This window comes from Cupressus sempervirens, chromosome 9 (assembly GCF_028749045.1).
Source record: "Cupressus sempervirens isolate cs-2001-9-10 chromosome 9, ASM2874904v1, whole genome shotgun sequence".
Classification (NCBI taxonomy): domain Eukaryota; kingdom Viridiplantae; phylum Streptophyta; class Pinopsida; order Cupressales; family Cupressaceae; genus Cupressus; species Cupressus sempervirens.
This window is the reverse complement of record NC_143126.1, coordinates 765258641-765278662: the sequence shown is the minus strand read 5'-3', so window position 1 is coordinate 765278662 and position 20022 is coordinate 765258641.

The window sequence follows — 20022 nt, the reverse complement described above, 5'->3', positions numbered from 1 at the left end:
CTACCAACACTAAGGTTCTAATGCTTGGTCATCACTAAATTTCTTAGTCTCTATAAAGGTTCTAGCTCAGCATCAATACCGTCACTCGGTCAATATTAATTCTTGGTCAACACTAAATTTTCTCGGCACTTACAATGCCTCAATTGACACTAGCATCACTTGGCATAGACTTCAAAAATCCTTTATCTTTTCTTCTATTTCTCAGTCAAGCTTATGCAATCTATTAGTCTCTTCACATGTCTTCATAATATAAGGAATCAAATTATCTTGTCAAAGTCTAACTAATCAAATGTCCAATGTAGCTTCCTTTTCATAACTCAACCTTTCCTCTAGGTGCTTTTGTTATGATAAATGTCTCAAATCCTCTTCATCACTCAAATAGACATGACATTTAGAGAAGATAGAAATATGTCTCATCAGTAAATTTGACATTAATGACAACATAACAATTATCTCAATTGTAGTTTCCAATAATATCCTCAAAATACCTCAAATATATTAATTTATGAATATCTTTGTTACTATGCAATCCTAAAGATTTCACATCTATAAGTAACCAATATCCTTGGCTTCATTTTGATTCTCATTCATGCAATTTCATAAACTCTCTCTAAGTGTTGAGTTTAGACTCCCTTTATCACAGATAATTCTATCAATTTGTTTCTGTAAATTATCCATCTTACATCTTGGATACAATCTCTTTTATATTTTGTTCATCTATCTTATAATCTTCTATACATACTCTCCCTTTTATCTCTATATAATCTCCCTTTTTGACAACAATGCCAAAGACATTATCTCCCTTGTCTTCATTTCCTTCATATGTCTTGATTATGTAGATTATTACATGTTAGGGCTGAAATTTTCATGGTATATGACTAATTTTTTATGTTCTTCTTCTTCTTTACTTTACTTGACTACCTTGGGAACCTCCTAAAGTATAACTATCTGCATCAATGTGTAAGATATTCTGATAATAACTTTTGATGAAGTGTCCCTTTGTAGCTTAAGTAATTTTTTTTAGGAGAATCACCCCCAATTTACCTCTAATATATTCAAGAGCATCTTTAGGTAGGGATTTAGTGAATATGTCATCAATTTTCTCTTTGGTTTGTATATATTCTAACTTCAATTCATTTTCTTGAACTAGTTCTCTTAAGTAGTGATACTTCATAGCAATGTGCTTTGTTTTTGTTTGCATCATAGGATTCTTTGATATGTTGATAGTACATGTTATCATAATAGATAACCATTGGATATGTAATCTCTTTCTTCATTTCTTTCTGTAATTTTTTGATCTGCATAATGTTTGAACAATTCACTATAGTTGCCACATACTCGGCTTCAGTTGTTGATTGGGAAATAAATTTTTATTTTTGTTTATCCATGACACTAATCTTTCCTAGAAATAATGCACCTCTACTAGTTCTTTTTATGCCATCAATATTTCCTACTGAATCAAAGTTGGTGAATACTTTCAGCTCAAATCTTGCTAGAATATATAGTCCACTGATATAACTAGGCGGGGGTGAATCAATTTCCAACTATTATCACAATCATTAACCTTAAACAAACTTAACCATATGAGTAATGTTAACTAAAACCACAACAAGATACTCATACACAATCAACACCAAATATGTTAACTAGGGAAACCCTTGATCAAAGGGAAAACCTTGGTGAGGATGGTACCCACAAGATGATGTACTAAGATAAATATTCCTTGTTAGAGGATAGACCATGTTAGGAGTTTATTACAACATTTAGTACATATGAGTCCCTATTAGGAGACTTTGAATCTCTATTAGGAGATTCCAACCCTGTTAGGAGTTAATCCAACCCTATTAGGAGTTGTGGAAGACAGCTAGATTTACTGCCCAAACAACTTCAAGGTTAAGATCAAAGAACCCATTATCCAAGTGATATTTTTATTATTCCTTGTAGAATAATAGAACTAAAATTTACTTCCTTCCTCTATCTTTTTCTTGTCAACTTGACTCCTTCTCCTTTAGATCTTGTAACCAGATCTCATACTGCACATCTAATGATCCCTTGGATCACTTACACACATTCACTAAGCATTTTTCTCCTTTTCACACTGTACACTAATACTTCACATTCCACTTGATCCTCTAATCCAAGTTCCACATCACAAGCAAGGAAAACAACTTTCCTTTATACCATATCTTCATAATAATTCCTTGAGTCAGCCTTGAGGCTTTCCCAATTACAATAGTACTATCATCTCACAATTTATAAAAAACTTCACATGTGTGAAACCATGTCTTGCACACATGCTAGAGTCATTATCTAACTATTTTTTGTCTCTATCTGACTACACATCACCTCATTATATCTTGGCTAAAAGATATAATGCAAACATCAGAAACTACCAAATAGATGCTATGTTTCTGTGTTGCTCTTAGTAAATCAACTATAACTTTTGTACAACCTCAATTTACACTTATTCCTCTTAACTACATCATCAAGACAACCTCAAGAACATGTCCTCCATTGTGCATCATCTAAAAATTCTTTAGCTTTTGTGTATACTAAGATCACTAATTGCTATGCTTTCGATCTTAATAGAATTACTGCTATGTTGACATCAATGACAAATACATTCATGAATGCAACATATCAATACTCTTCAATACTTAGGATAATTCCCAAATATAGTATCATCAACATTCATGCTAAAAAATCTATCACTTCTCTTGTTATACAATCCATAGTCTTTTATACCTTTCAGATATCTCAATATCCTTTTCAATGCCATCAAGTGCTTCTCCTTAGGATTTTCTAAAAATACAACTATCCCAAAAACTAATGTAATATCAAGTCTTCTATGAATAACATATTGTAGTTTTCCAATCATTGATCTATATAGTGTTTGGTTCACATCAAAAAATTCATCATTTTTTGATAACTTATGTCTTGTAGACATAGGTGTGCTCACTGGTCTTGATTCTTCCATTCCAAAAGTTTTTAAGGATCTCCTTGATATATTTGGACTAAGTAATGAAAATACCAAACTTCATTTGATATACTTGCAGACCAACAAAGAATTTGATTTCACAAAACATTAACATTTCAAATTCCTTCTTCATTTCATCAAAAAATGATTTGCATCATGCTTCTTTACCTCCAAATATAATGTCATCAAAAAAGATTTCAGATAGCATACCTCATTGTTCTTACCAATTTTTTAGTATAGATTAATGTTATCATTTGTCCTTTCAAAACCAATCTTCACCAAATAATTGTGAAGTCTTTCATACCATGCACTTGGAGCTTGTTTCAATCCATATAGAGATTTTTGTAGTTTACATAACATATTCTTCTTGTTTGGGTCAACAAATCCTTTAGGTTGTTCTATTTATGTTTCTTCCTCAAGTATACCATTAAAAAATGTGGATTTAACATCCATTTGATATACCTTAAAGTTTTTGTAGGATGAATATGCAAGTAGAGTTCTGAATCTTTTCAGTCTTGCTACAGGAGCAAAGGTTTCTCCATAGTCAACTCCCTCTTCTTGAGCATATCCTTTGCATAAAAATCTCACCTTGTTCCTTGTAAATTCACCTTTTTCATTTAGCTTATTCCTAAAAACCCACTTTTTTCTAATAACATTTTTTTCCTTTTGTCTAGGTACTAGGGTCTAGATGTTTTTCTCTAAATTTGTTCAACTTCTTGATTCATTGCCTAAATCTAATCTTTATTATATAGAGCATCTTTTATTGATTTGCACTCAAATTCACAAAGTAAGCATGTATCACTTCTGAGTCTTTTCTTTGTCATAACATTAGATTTTGTATCTCCAATAATTAGTTCAGGTTTATGATGTCTTCTTACATACATAGCTAGTACAAGTGGTCTCCTTGTCTATTCTTCAACATGATCATCTTGAAAAATAATCACAAGCTTGTTATCTCTTTCTTGTTCAGGTTCTAGTTCTAGTTCTACATGCTTGACATTGTCTACTTGATGGTCAACATTGTTTGTCTATGACTCAATATCTTCTTCCTATTGCTCAATACCCACTATCTACTGCTTGATAATCAATTTTTGCACCTTGACATTCCCTATTTTTTGAGGAATTGCAACTTTGTTTTCTTGTTTAGTAGGAGTGCTTGGAGACCCATCATCAAATTATATGAATGTACTATAATATTCAATATCTTTCTTACATTCAACATCATTTCTTTAGCAAATTCATCAACTTTCACATTTATACTTCCACAACTTTGTTAGTATTAGATTTTAAACACTTGTAAGCTTTACTCTTGGTGGAATATCCTAGTAATATACCTTCATCACTCTTAGCATCAAATTTTCCATTTCTATTATCTTTAAATATATAACATTTTCTTCAAAATATTTTGAAATATTTCACATTAGGAGCATATCCATACCACAATTGAAAAGGTGTAGCATTTGTACCTTTCTTGACTTGCACTCTATTCAAGGTATAGACAATAGTACTCATAGCTTCTCTCTAATACTTTTATGATACATTCTTCTCCGTCGTCAATGTTCTAGCACAATCCATTCTTGATTAGTTTCTTCTTTTAGCTATCACATTTTGAGGAGGGATCCTTGGTGTTGATATATGTCCCTTAATTCCTCTATCATTGTAGAATTTATTGAACTCATTGGAAATAAATTCACTACCTCTATCAGATTTTAGACACTTCAGAGTCTTCCATATTTCTTTTTTCAACTCTAGCCAAAAACCACTTAAATAATTGAAAAGCAACATATTTAGATTTAAGAAAAATCACAATCATCATCCTAGAGTAATCATCAAAAAACATAATAAAATACTTATCTCCATAATAGCTTTGAACACCAATAGGTCCACATACGTTAGTATGAACCAATTCCAAAATATCACTAGATGTGTATTTTTTTCTCTTGAAACTAGACTTTGTCATTTTTCCCAATTGACATTGTTTACACATAGCATTGTCAGATTTCTTTAGTTTTGGAAACCCTCTTACTTTATTCATTTTACTAATATTTACCAAATTGTCAAAATTTACATGACATAACCAAACATCTTCTTGTTGTGCAAAAAAACTTGTCTCATTAGATAAATCTAGATAAAACAAGTTACCTCTTATCTGATCACCACTTCCAATCACCATCAACATCACATATCTTTGTCTTTTTGCGATAGAATTCAAATCTGTACTGTTATTTTTTTACCTGTGAAATGCACAACAAATTATAGTTAAGTCCTTCCACCAAGTAAACATTGTTATACTTGATTTTTTCAATCAATTGAATAGTCTCTTTACCTTTCACAATATGTGTAATATCATTACTAAATTTAACATAGCCACCCTTATTGTTGGTATCTCTAACTATTATTTTCTATTAGTTTTAAACACTTAGTCATTTACAAGGAAGAATCAGAAGGTCATCACTGTGACCGAGCTAAGTCATGTACACAAGTTTATTTTTTTTGAGCTCTATAGGAACTGAGTAAGTATATGGTCACCAAGTATTTTATATATAAGTTGAGCTCAACACCTATCAAGCAGTTCAAAGAATACAAGTGTCGAGTTACATAGTATGTGCTGAGCACAATATAGATCAAGCATCAACAATATTGAGTATCAAAAAATAGTAAGTGCCTAGCAATGCAAAGTATACATGAAATTTAGAAATGATACAAATATTAAGGTAAATCATTTTCAAGCCAACATGGAAGGAACATTTAATATTTGTATAGATTGTTACAAAGAGTTTTATGCATTAATGACATGGATCACAGATCCCTATGTTTTGTGATCAATGATTTAGATGAAGAGGCTAATTATGGAAGCATCTAGAAAACTCTTTGCAAAACCCTTTAAATAGAGAAGATATTAACCTAGATCAAAAGGGGATGAGAGGAGAAGAGTGTGTATGTGAACAAGGAGAAATATATGAATGGTGTAGTGAAAGATTGAGATTAGATTAGAAGTCAATGGAAGTGTTTTGTTACCTCTTAATAGAGAAAGTGACCTATTCAAAGCAGTGGAGAGGAAGAAAAGTATTACCAAATCAGAAGAGAGGATCAGTTTACAAGGAGAAGACTCAAAATCAACTTACAGAGCATACCAAGAGTTAGGTACTGAATCAATTCTAAGCAACTTGAATCAAGGTAAATATCTTAATAGAGTAGTTTAAACAGATGTTTGTAAATCTCCTAACAAAGTCCTTACTTTATTGCAAGTGTTAAATCCTCTAACAAGGTGAGATTTAGCAGTCTCAAATTCTTTTAACAAGGAAGACCCCTTACAAGGTAGATCATAAGATCAAACATAGTAACCCTAATAGGTTGACTTTATTACTATGGTAGTGAAGATTTATAGGTGTCATCTCCACCCCAATTTTACCTTTACTTTGGAGGGTTTCTGGGTAACAAATATTGTGTTATGTGTTTATTTCCATGCATGTTATAGATCAAATTTACATGTTACATCAAGTTTATTATTACAAGTTTTACACGCATAAAATAAATGGTGAATGTGTGAATGAATTTTTGATAAGTAAAAGTGCTTAAGATTTTGATTCACCCCTCACACCCTCCCCCTCAATATCTTGTTATCCTACTTATACTTCCATCAATGAACACCTTGTATGGTCCAATATCTTCAAATTTATTTCTATCACTAGTCATATGATTAGAGAAACCACTATCAATTATCCATCACTTTTGTTCACAAATGAAATTAAAGCATTTTTCTTATCTTCATTAGAATCTTATTTCATAGCAACATAGACAACTTCATCATCATTACCTTTAGCTTCAATGTCAATTTCTTCTTCAACAATGTAAAATGATTTCCTACCTGTGATATCCTTGTTCTTCTTGTAGTGTTAGTCTATCATATCCCCATTTTAACATAGATTTTTAATAATAATTAGATAATAAAATATTATTAAACAAATAATGATAATAAAGTTATATTAAAACTAATACTATAATATAAAACTAAGAAATAATAATTATTTAATCTATATTATTAATGAAATAATATTTAGTATGATATTTTAAATAATTTAAAAATAATAAAATTTCAATGAGAAAATAAAGAAATAAAATTAGATAATATTGTAGAAACTATGTTAATTTTCTAAATAGAATTTAATAATAAATAATAATAAACACAAATGAGTAAGTAAATAAATAATATAACATAGAATAATATAAATTAACTAAATCTAATGAAAAGTCAAGAGATGTTTAACAAATAGAAAAATTAAGATATTAAATGGAGGAGAGTTTATTTTAGAGAGGACAAAAAAAAAGGAGGAGAAGAGAGGAGTTCAAAAAGGGAAAATGGAAGAGGAAAGTAACACTCATTCAACAATGTAACACAATTTCTTACCTTTGTTATCCTTGTTCTTCTTGTAGTCTTAGTCATCTCTCCTTCCTTTGTACTTTCTTTCCTTTCTTTCATCCTTTTCTTCTCTGTCAAAACATCTTGTAGCAATATGACCAACCTTTTTGCATAAAAAAGAAATTATAGGTAATTTAACTTTGTATTTACGTTTGCCTCTTCCAAATCCTTTTGCAATAAGTGCTTCAAGTTGATCATCAAAAGTTTCGCTGTCACTCTTCACATGTTTTCCTTTTATTTTGCTAAGAACCAATTGTGACTTAAAAGAAGAATCAATGGTAGTAAGCGTGTAATTATCAAAATTAAACATCTCAAAAGTAGTAAGTCTACCAATCACACCTTCCAAAGTCAAATTGTTACCTAGAGTACATCTCAACTCTTATATTGTAAAAACCCTGATGGCATATATAGGAAGTAGATTCCTCAATACTTTTCTTATCATTATTTTGTCTTCAATTATTACATTTTCACCGTGAATAAAATTTACAACTTCCTTGATTCTTATGCAATATTGCACTATGTTCTCACCTTCTATCATTCTCATTTCATCAAATTTACCCCTCAAGCTTTCTGATTTGGCTCTAGAAACATTGAAATATCCTCCATATACGGTCTTTATTTTGTCCCACATATATTTTTTACTATTACAACCTTTTATGTCATCAAACATGGCATATATTAGGGCTAAAGAAATCTCCAACATTGCTTGATTATGTTCTTGATTTTCTTTTAGTTGTTGAGCAATCTGAGGAATAGTTGTTATCTTCGTATATTCATTGTCCACAAATTTTATTGCAACATCACAAATACTAGATGTATGTAACCTCATCATCATTTTCCATGCAAGAAAGTTCTCCTTGTTCAACTTTGGTACCTTCATTTTGTGAGTCATGATCTTTAGCTTTGACTACCTTCAAACTTCTCTTTCCAAGAAACCTGGCTTTGATACCAATTGTTATAATGTTTAGAATAACTGAGAGAGGGGGGGAGTGAATCAATTACTCAAGGTCCATTAGTACCAATTGAATAATCAAACACTTAAACATTTTCTATTCAACATTATCCTGTAGCTTAGTATCCATTGTAGTCTAAATAATAATATCAACTAGTATTTTACTGTCCTAATATAAAAGACTTGATGAATGTAAACATTTGAAATGTAAAACATCTTAAAACATTCAACAAAATTTTAACACTAGGATTTAACATGGAAACCCAATTTGGGAAAAATCACCTGGAACTATCACCACATTTTCACTCTTATGTAGTGAGCCCTGTTAGAAGCCAACCCTATTAATGGTTATAATACACACTGTTAAATGTGACTTGGTTAAAAGATTTAATCACCCTATTATGAGTAGCATTGTTAGAGGACTTTAGAATATTCCATTAGAATGTCACCTAGTTAAAGGATAGATTTTTAAGCCCTTAATGATTGTTAGGTCAACCTTTGATTAAAAGAATTTCAATACAAACTGTTTACAATAATTATAAAGAAAATAGTAGGGGTTGATCTCTATGATTGCAACTCACTTTGTAGTTTTAGATCTTTGTTTAGTTCATATGTTGAATCCATAATAAGCCTTCCTCGTCATCTTTGTCCTCGATTTGTTTGGCAACCCTCTAAGAATCCACCCTTCTCTTCACTAGAAACTTAAGCCTTCTGCTTAGATTTTCTTATCAACCTTAGTAGCTTTCTTCCATCTTATTGGAAATCCTTTGAATATGCACAACTTCTTTGCACTCTTCTTTTTTGCATCTCTCCCTTTAAATTTTGCCTCTATGCCTCCTTAAATAAATAATTTTGGTCCTTTTTCATTTTCACAATCACCATAGATCTTAGGGTTTATGATTTGATCCAATAGATTCATTGTATCTATTCATCTCTATTTCATTTCTAAAAACTTCTCATGAAATCCATACATTAGGTATCTTACCTAATTCTCTCCTTGAATTAAATGATCTAATGTATCAATCCTTATCTTCAACATGCTTTCCATATCCCAAGAAATTAATTGAGTCAGTCGAAAATCATGATTTCTAACAAACAATTAAAATGTTGTTCCTTGGTCAACACTAAGATTTTGACACTTGGTCATTACTGAATTTCTCAATCACTATAGAGCTTCTAACTCGCCATCAAAACTATCACTTGGTCGATACTAATGCTCAGTCAACACAAAATTTTCTTGACACTTAAAGTAGCTCAGTTGACACTAGCATCATTCAGCATAGACTTCAAAACTCCTTGATCTTTTACTATACTTCTCAGTTAATCTTATGCAATCATCAATCTCTTCACATGTCTTCATAATATAAACAATCAAATTATCTTGTCAAGTTCTAACTAATAAAATGTCCATTGTAGCTTCCTTTTCATAACTCAACCTTTCCTCTAGCTTATTTTGTTATGAGCGATATCTCAAATCCTCTTGATCAATAAAATATATATGACATTTAGATCACATAACAACATGTATCATCAGTAGATTTGACATCAATGACAACATAATAATTGTTTCAATTGTAGTTTCCAACATCTCTCTCAGATGCATGTACTATTAGTGATTATGGAGTTGGTCTATAAGTGGACTTGTAGTTCTTGTGCTACTTTTTCCTCTTGGATGATTGCACATGCAATTCTTGGATTCTTGTTTGTTGGAGAAATTTAGGGTGATTTTGATGTAGGAGCATCCTAAGGAAGTTAGCATTCATGTATGCAAGGGCATTGAGCTCAATTTGATGGAGTTATAATTTGCGTGGTTGGGAATGTATTCAAGGAAAATTGAGGAAACTTTTTCTAAGTGCACATGATAATTAGAGTAATCATGTTTGAGTTAGAGCCATTTTGGTGATTGTTGGTCATGTGTTCCTAATTTATAGGAAGACTTTGGAGATTGTATTCATGAGATTCAATCCAAGGGAGTTAGTGTATGCAATCCTAGATTTGGATAATTGGATGACATGTGGACCTATATCTAAGCGTGTGAAATCTTATGTGGTCTTTTAAGTTAGTTGTGCATTGTAAACTTGGGACATATCCTAAGTATTTAATTATTTCATGTATTTAGTGTTTGTAGTCAAGACAACTTGTGGCTTGAGGTGTATTTAATGAGAGTATTTATTTAATGTCTTTTATGCTAGGCTTCCTTGTGGCTTGTTTTAGTACAAGTAGATGGTCTTATGAAGTCTAGAGTCATTATTCATCTAGCATGGACGAAGCAAGAAGTAGCTAAGAGAGAAAAGTTTGTTAGTAGAGCTAGTAGTTGTGGCTTGGGAAACAAGGAAGTTTCTTGGTGGCTTGCAAGCACAAGTTTAGATTCTTCTTGGAGTTCTCTACCAAATTGTAGATCTAGACTAGCTAGGAGTTGGATCATGAGAGGTCTTGCAAAAGTAATATTATAATTTTTTATGTATTTGTTTGTAACCCATAAAGCCTTACAATTGGGCATGTTGGTTGTAAATATTGTGATTATGTTATGAGAATTGGCATTGTTGTAGATCTAAATCTCTATATCATTGTTTATATTCCATTATGTAGTTATTTTATAGGGGTTAGGATGTCTCCTATGGGGATTCTCTTGCCTTGCACTGCATTAGATTCTCATCTATGAAAATCCATTATTTTGTGCTTAGTTATTTGATATTTCATATTTTTGAGTCTTCTAGATGAGAAGTGGGTGTGGATGCACATGAATTTTCTTGAACACATTAATTTTATAGGTTTTTAATTTTAATAAAAAAAATTTGTGGTTTTGTGGATCTAGTAAAGAGTTATTTTCTAGACCCTACTTCCTTTGGGGTGTTACTAGATGAGATAGTTGTAGTTCTACATGCATGTATGTGTATGCATCGTGAGAGGAGGTGCATGTTTCTTTCTTTGCATGAGGATTTCAAAACATGCTTAGTCACTCAACATTTTTGTGGTGATTCTTTTTGGATTCCTAAACTATGGTGTTTGATGTGGATGAAATTGGATTTTTTCTTAATTTGGTGTTTGAGTCATGTTGTCTACATGATTGTTCTCTTTGATCTTGTTTTTACATGTCACTAAAGTGATAGTGGGTTTTCATGTTGCAATGATTGGATCTACAAGTTATGTGGCCAAGTGGGTAAGCCACCCATTTAATTACAGTGGGATAACTTGGATGTGAACTCCATATATCCACTAGATTTGATTTAGTTTTGGTGTAGACTTGTTAGCTGGCCTTTTCTGTGGTCACTTGTGCATTTATGTGCTTGTTTCAAGAATATTGATGGATGATAAGTGATTACTTGGATAGTTATTTATGGTGTCCTATGGCATGGTGAATTTCCTTATTTTGGAAATCTTGGTTTCACTTGGTGTGATGTATGGGCCTAGATAATTTTCAAATGTGAGGGATGGTGTGTCATATATTTGAATAGCTCAATATTATGTTTTAGTGGGACATTTAATGATGACTATAGTTTCATCACATGGTGGTGTATGATCTTTCTTATCATTACAAATTTGATGTAGAGAAAATGTGGGGCTTCTTCAAACTTGATGTCAATATTGTCAATGCACAAAATGTTATGCTTTCTCAATGAAACAAAAAGGCTCAGATGGCATAAACTATGCAATCAACTTCCTCAATGGCCCAAAAAAGGTTTAAGGGATTTTATTGACCCAAACTAACCAAAAGGATCCACTCACAAAGTTTCAAATTCCCTTTTTATTCACAAACCCCTAATGTTGTCCTACTAGGCCTAGAGGAATTAGGCCTCCAATAACATAAATTAATATTTTTCTCAAAAAAATTCTAGATCAATTCCAAAATAAATTATATATTTTAGTACCATTTTTATCCTTAATAACGCATCTCAAACTTACTATAATTTTGTTTGCACCAATCCACCCAACTAGTCAATTGTGATTGTATTTAGGCTAAGGTAAGCCCATTTTTACAAAGGAACCCTACCACAAGCCTAAAAAACCTTGTATAGAGATTTATTACAGTTACATCTTAAGGAATGTAATCAATTTAATTCTACAAGCTTTCTATACCCAAAGTCCCTAATTTTTCCTTCAAAACCCTCAAAAACCTAGGACTTTCTCAATGTTGCCCTTCCAAATACAATCTTGATCAAATGAAATTTGATTCACCATCCCCTTAACATACCTTAACTGATCCAACCATAAAAAATTTCCCTCCTTTGGCTAGAACTCTTACTACAACACCTTTGCATCACTTTTATGCCCTTGATCAACATTTCTCAATGGTGTACACCCAACACAATCACTTGTCCTAAATAGATTTGTTTAGTACCATATTTTACATATTTTGTTAGCCCATTCTATTAGAAACAAAGATTTCATTTATGTAATGTCTCAATACATCTCTAACTCCTTCAAAATAATCAATAAAATAGCCATGTTAGTGACAACAAGCTACCACAAGTGAAGGAAATCAATCAAATGATGAGTGTTCCACAATATAATATCTGTAATGAAGCATTTAACCAAAGCCAATTCAAAACATATTCTTTAGAACAAAACCAAGATTCAAAAGCAATCCAAATTTGAAAAAGAAATGAACTTCTATTTTTCTTTAATGCCATGGTCTATACATAAAAACTCCTTTTCTCGTACAATGGTCTTCCATGGCTTTGTAAGACTCCTAACTACTAGTCCAACTAATCCAAATATTTGGATTCATTACCAAAGGCTAATTACAATGATTTTTGACTTTTTCCTCCAAAATAAAGTTAACTATTACTATTTAAAATTTTGAATTTAAAACCTTTATTTAATTACTTTTCCAAGCACTTTATTCTCAAATTTTTATCCTATTTCTCCTAGAATCTATTGACTCATCTTTGGACCTTACTAGCCCATTTTAATCTCCTTAGGAACTATTTGCCCCCCTTACAAGTGATTTTGGTCCTAAGTTTCTTATCAAGACCTTTAGAACATTGAACCCTTCCATTCAATTCATTATTAAAAATGGTGTTAGTTGGCCTTCAAATATTCTAGTTCAACCTATTTGGTCCCTTATATCCTTCTTCTTTCCTTGGACCCCTCACTTTTCTTTTTGCTTTATTAGGTGACCCTACACCAAAAATGTTGGAGGATGCCTTAGATCATGTCGCTATAGAAGGGTCTTTCACATTTGTTGGTTCACTAATTGGAGATGGTATCTTCATGTAATTAGAAATGTTGATGTCTTAGAGCCATGTAGAAATCTCAAAATATTTGGTTGAGGTGTTAGTGGTGCTTAAAATATGATTTTGGTTTAAAGTATTTTCTTTTTAATGTCATGATACACTCTTGATTCAATGTTAGAGTTTTATCATAATACATTTTTCTTGAGACCATGGTTTTCTCTCTTGGATTATGTTATTTCTTCGAAAGAGGGAGTTTAGACCATGTTGTCATGTTTATGTTTCTAATTCTATGGTTGGATCTTTGACATTGATCTTGGTTTAATTTCTTGGTAATGTGTACTATTGGGACTCAAAATTGAAGCCCTGATTTTGAGTACCATTCAAAAAATTAGGCCCTATAAGAACTTTTTAATGCATGTGTACCTGACCATCTATTTGAGGCCTAATAGGTGTTTAATATTTATAAAACCTTCCATTCAATATATCCACTCATTTCCTAAAAATAAATTTCCATTCAGAGTCATCCTGTGAAGTTCCATTTTGAGGAATGTCCAAATCTGCATTTTTACCTAAGTGTCAAGCAACAACAAGAGGCCTTGTTTGCATTTGAATATCTTGCACCTAGTAATGTTTCATGATTCACCACTTTGGGAGTATTTAGTATCCATACCAAAGAACCTATGTTTCAAATTTTGAGTCATTTTGATATGTTTTGACTAGGTTTTGAATCCCTCAAATTTGGTTGTTTATTGTTGTCATGCTGATGAAAATTGTTCAAAATTTTGGAAGGCCCTGTTTGACCAATTTTAATTTTGACCCAATTGACCAAAATTAGAAAATTCCTTTTGCATTGCATTCTATAGGTCAGAGACTTATTATGTTTCAATTTTGAGCTTATGAAAAATCTGTTTGATGAGTTTTCAAACACGATTCCAAAAGCAATTTGTAAAGTTTTATTGGTGTCAATAATTGTAGATTTGTCAGTACCCCTTTTTGTGATGTCATAACTTGGAATCCATGGTAGGTGAGAAAAAATGGATTTTACCATTGCATTCTACTCTAAAAATACTTTAAGTGTGCTAGTTTGTAAGTTCTAATGAATCTGTTTGCACACTTTCCCAAGTCCATTCGTTCGCAAGAATCACCTTTCTGCTAGTGTTTCTAATCTACAAATTTTGAGTAGCCCACTTTGACCGCTAGCCAAATTCATCCTTTTATTCGTCATGAGCCCTAATCATAGATTTGTATTGTCCTCATGATAGTGAACCAATGCCCTATTTTTCATGCCCCTAAGTATATATTTACCCAGCGTTTGAAGCCAAAATAGAACGTGATTTATTATTTTCTGACATGTTTCCTTGCAGGTAGTTTTGAGAGGGCAACTTTGATAGTCAATATCTTTTGACTGATAATTATTCATGAGATGAGATTTGGCAGGGTGCAAGAATGCAAAACAGAGAATCAGTACATTTGATTTCAGAGCCCGGTTAGTTGTTTTTATCAATTTTTAAAGCCGGTCAAAGGACCTCTTGGCATGAAATTATTAGTTTGCAGAAATGTGGTAAAATAAGTTAAAATGGAGTTTCAATGGTCAAATTTGATTATTGATTAGTACCAAGTGTCTTTCAAATTAGTTTAAGAAGTCAATTGTTTGAAATGCAAGATTTTTTTAACTGGACCCATTTTGGGCCTGACTAAGCTTCATCAGATTGATAAGGGGATTTTCAAGGTAATGAAAATGATTGGAATGAATCTGATTTATTAAAGCATCACAATCAAATAATAATATAAGTGATGGTGGTAATATACGTGATGGTGGTATGATGGGGACACAAGGATAAACTAGTCCTGATTAAGCCATGAAGACTTTTGTTTCAAGGTGTGTGCCCTCTTTTATTTTAAAAAGGGGTGGCCTGATCTGATCTAAGTCATGGAGAAGATAGTGATGTGTTAGCCAGTTAGAGGGTGCCATGTGGTGCCCAAGTGGAGGATGATGTGTTAGAGATCGACCAATGGTGTGGTTCCACGTGTCAAAAAGGTCAAATCTCAGTTGACCCAAAATGCATGGATAGGGCAAAAAATTGAAGTGTTTTAAAAAAAACTTTAAACATTTTTCTTAAAGACTCACATATAGTTTTAAATTCAAAATGATATAAGCTAAAGTTTTAAACTTTAGAATCTTTTAAATTTTTGAAAAATAAATTTTAGACTATAAAGCCAGAACAAGGGGTATCTTTTTCAATATGGGTTTTTGGGTGTTTCTGATGGGCTAATATAGCAATATTATATATGATAGGAACTAGGAGAGAACAAACTTTCCATTTCTGGAGTTTTTTTTTGCATGGGAAGACATTTGTATAAGTTATACGAGGATTTTTTTTTTTCTAGATTCTCAGTTTACAATTGCATTTAGGTATTGAAGTTCAAATGTGTTTTCTAGTAGGGTGATGAACTGAATGTGTATAAAAGCCAGTAAAATGACCTAAGAACCAATTACAAACATGATGTAGACCTACACCTAAGAACCAATTATGAATTTACAAGTGGTAGTGATGTGGAAGATGAAGGATCAACCAATAGATGGCACATGGCAAGGACACTTCAAACTGGTGTAGATTCTTAGGTGACACAGGTGCCATATGTCACCAAAACCAATTGTGAATTGACAAGTGGAAAATAGTGGTAGTGACATGGAAGATGAAGGGCCAACTAGTAGATGACACATGGAAATGACACTTCAAATTAGTGCATAATCCTAGGTGACATAGGTGTCACATGTCGCAAGGGCACATTATTGCTTGCATAGTTAGCAATAGAAAGGGCCCCACTTGGCCAATGGAAAATTTTGACCAAACTCCACATGTTGCAAGGGTGCATTACCACTTGCATAGTTAGTAGTTGTTGACTCTGTATGCAATAATGCACCTAGCTACCATGTGGTAGCAGGCCCTGGGTGAAGGTGACATGGCGGTCTAGTCAGTAGGTGATGTGGCAATGACAGGGTAGTCAGACAACAAATAAGAAGCTGACATGTGGCAATGACATGTCAGCTAGTCAAAGAGTGCCACATGGTGCCTAGGTGGAGGATGATGTGGTAGACATCAACCAATGGTGTGTTGCCACATGGCAAAAAGGTCAAATTTGAGTTGACCCAAAATGCATAGATAGGAGAAAAAATCAAAGTGTTTTCAAAATGTTTTTAAAACATTTTTCTTAAAGACTCATGTATAGTTTTTAAATTAAAAATGATATAAGCTAAATTTTTAAACTTTAGAATCTTTTAAATTTTTGAAAAATGAATTTCAGACTAGAGAGCCTAAACAAGGAGCATCTTTTTCAAACTAGGTTTTTGGGTGTTTCTAATGGGCTAATATAGTAGTATTATATATCACCAAAACCAGGAGAGAACGATCATTTCTAGAGTTTTTTTTTGCACAGGAAGACATATGTTTAGGTTATATGACATTTTTTTCTTAGATTCTTAGTTTGCAACTGCATTCAGGTATTGAAGTTCAAATGTGTTTTCTAGTAGGGTGATGAACTAAATGTGTATAAAAGGCAGTAAAAATGCAGTTAGGGTCGAGTTTGGTCACCTTCAAGTTAGTTGAATCTAGACATTATCAACATTTCATGATGCATTTTAGATATTTGAATGACATAACAGTTTTCATCATTCATGAAAGATATTTCCAAGTTTGTTACAAAATAATGATGAAAACTAAATCAAATTTCAGGGGTAGCAAGAAGGGAGATATTTTACAACTGAAAAGAATAATGGTTCAAGTGGACACATGTCACTTCTAGATCAGATCTGGGATTCCATTCTTCTTCTATATCTCTATCTTTCTGATTCATTAGAGGGGTTCCAGTCTTGGAGAAAATTACTCATTTTTGTGATACCATGTGTGTTCCAATCTTGAGTTTTCTTAGATTTGTGAGACCAGGGTTCTAGTTTTGACGTGTTTTCATCATTGTGATACCACATTCTTCGGCATATTTCTCCTATATGAATAGTGGTAATAAGATAACACTACCACATTTGACTTCATTTTTCTACCAAAATTTTTGACCATCAATTAAAAAGGTTTATGTTGGTTGGATTGTAGAAGGAAAATTTTCTTTTCAAAAAAAATAAGCCTGTGTTGGTCAAAATTTTGACCAATGTGGGCTTAACTTCAAAACAAAAAATTATTATCAATTTCATTAATGTTTGATAGAGCATGGGAAGGAGCTAGAGTTGGAGCATGGTGTAATGGTTTCCTTGAATTTATTCAAAATCTCTACACTTGAATCCTCAGCATACTTACTAAAGTCTTACCTACGATTCCTCTATAGCATATCATGATGCAGTTACTAATGATCATGATTCCATAGGCTAGATGCTCTGGATGTTTTGGTGTTTGCATGGAGCCCATTTTATGTCTTGGCCTGCCTACAAGTTGGACAAGAGTAGTTTGTAGGGATCAAGCTTGAAGATTGTACAATCTGGCATGTCATAGTAGTCCTAAGACTACATTGAAATAGGTATTGTTATGATTTGGGTGAAGAATATATTGCAATTTATAATGTCTAAGGCCTGAGGGGACTGGAACCTTCGACCCTATGTGAAACAATGGATGTGATAGCTTGAAAAAAAATGAATGGAACAATGGTGTTCAAGCTGTTGCAGACACTAGAGAAAATGTCAAGCGGTGGGGCATTTTGTATGTTTGGTCTGGTGGTACATGTTGTTGGTACATGTTTGGTTCAATAATACATTTTTGGCAGGCTTTGAGATAGTGACATACATGCTTGAGGTACCATGGAAGTTCCTCTGGACTATCAATTGATTTGAGAGGTTTGGTTATCTTTTCTCCCATTCTTTTTAAGTCTTTTCAATTTGTCTTTCAGTTTCCCCATATCTTGAAGATAAGAGTGTGGTGGAATTGTGCATGTGGGTTTTGGAATATTTTGTTTTATGGATTAGAGAAATCTTAAGCAGCATTTTACATTTGTATTGTTATAGTATAGCCTCCTCTTTTTCTTGGACTTCTATTGGGATATCATCAGTTTTAGGGTATGTAGAATATGCTTTTCTGGTATAAATATTAATTTCATTGATTTACAGTGATTCTTGAAAAATTGGCCAAATTAATATTTTAGTTAAGGTCTTCTTTTAACCATCTTGCATTTTGTAAATTTTATCATGCCATTTGGGTGTGTTTATATTTTGTTTACTATCAGTTCTATATATTGTATTTACATCTATCTTGACTAAATGGTTACATTTTAATGTCGCAATTGAGGTATGTGTTTGGGACTCTATCAACCTTTTGTGAATCATGGGTCAATATCATTTAAATTAACTGTCTACAAGAATCTTTCAATGGAAGAAATTGATGAGGCACTTTGAAATATGGCCACTGAAAAGAACCCCAAAATGGATATACTTCCTATTGAGCTCTACCTTGCTTTATGGCCTTACATACTTGAAGACGTCTACAATGTGATGCAGGAGCATCTTGGTTTTTCTTGGTGGCTACTTTGGAGTTCATGGTCTATGGAGCTCGGCATGGTCTGGGAGCTCGGCATGGTCTTGGGAGCTCAGCATGGTCTTGGGAGCTCAGCATGGTCTATGGAGCTTAGCATGGTCTATGAAACTTAGCGTGGTCTTTGGAATTCAGCATGCTCTTGGGACTTGGCTTGGTCTTTGGTCACTCGGCATGGTCTAGGAGGAGTTTGGCCTTGCTTAGGAATTTGGTACTTTTTGCAGGCCAAATAACTAATTTTCTATAATGAATTAAAGGATGAAAATTTCAAGGAATGGAGAAGGCCTAGATTTATAACTATGGTTTGAAGATCGAGTTCTAATTCATTCAGAGCTAAGAGATATCACAATTTTACTAGAACATCAATTTTGGGAATTTAATTGTTGCAGGAGGCTAACTTTGGCATTTAATTTATGTATTTGTATTTAATTTGTGGTCTTGGCCGACTTGTGGCTTAGATTGGTATAAGTAGGGGTTGGGGGGGTGTAATGATCCCATCTTTTGGCCTTCACGTTCTCCAAAGTCTAAGTGGAGGATAAGAAAAAATTAGGGCCAAAACGAAGTTGATTTACTTAGTTTCAGGCACACTTACTATTTTTAGTAAGTCGGCAGGACACAGTGCAGGTCAATTTTGGCGATTGGATTCGATACTCCTCGGTGAGAGCTTTCCGATGAGCTATCACTCACATTATTCGGAGTTCGATTGCTAATACATTTTAATGCCTGAAGTTTTATTAAAGTGACGTCTAATTTAATTGTAAAATATTAAAGTGTTACTTTAATATTTATTTTATGGTGATGTGTACCCAAGGGAGACATAAGGGGTATTTTAATATATGTTTTATATTACACATCTTTTATCCCACATTGCCCATATGAGTTGAGCGGACCCGTGGGAATAGAATAAAAGGAAGCATCTGTGGCTTCATTAGGTAGGTTGAATATGAGAAGAAATTGGTGTGTGAGTT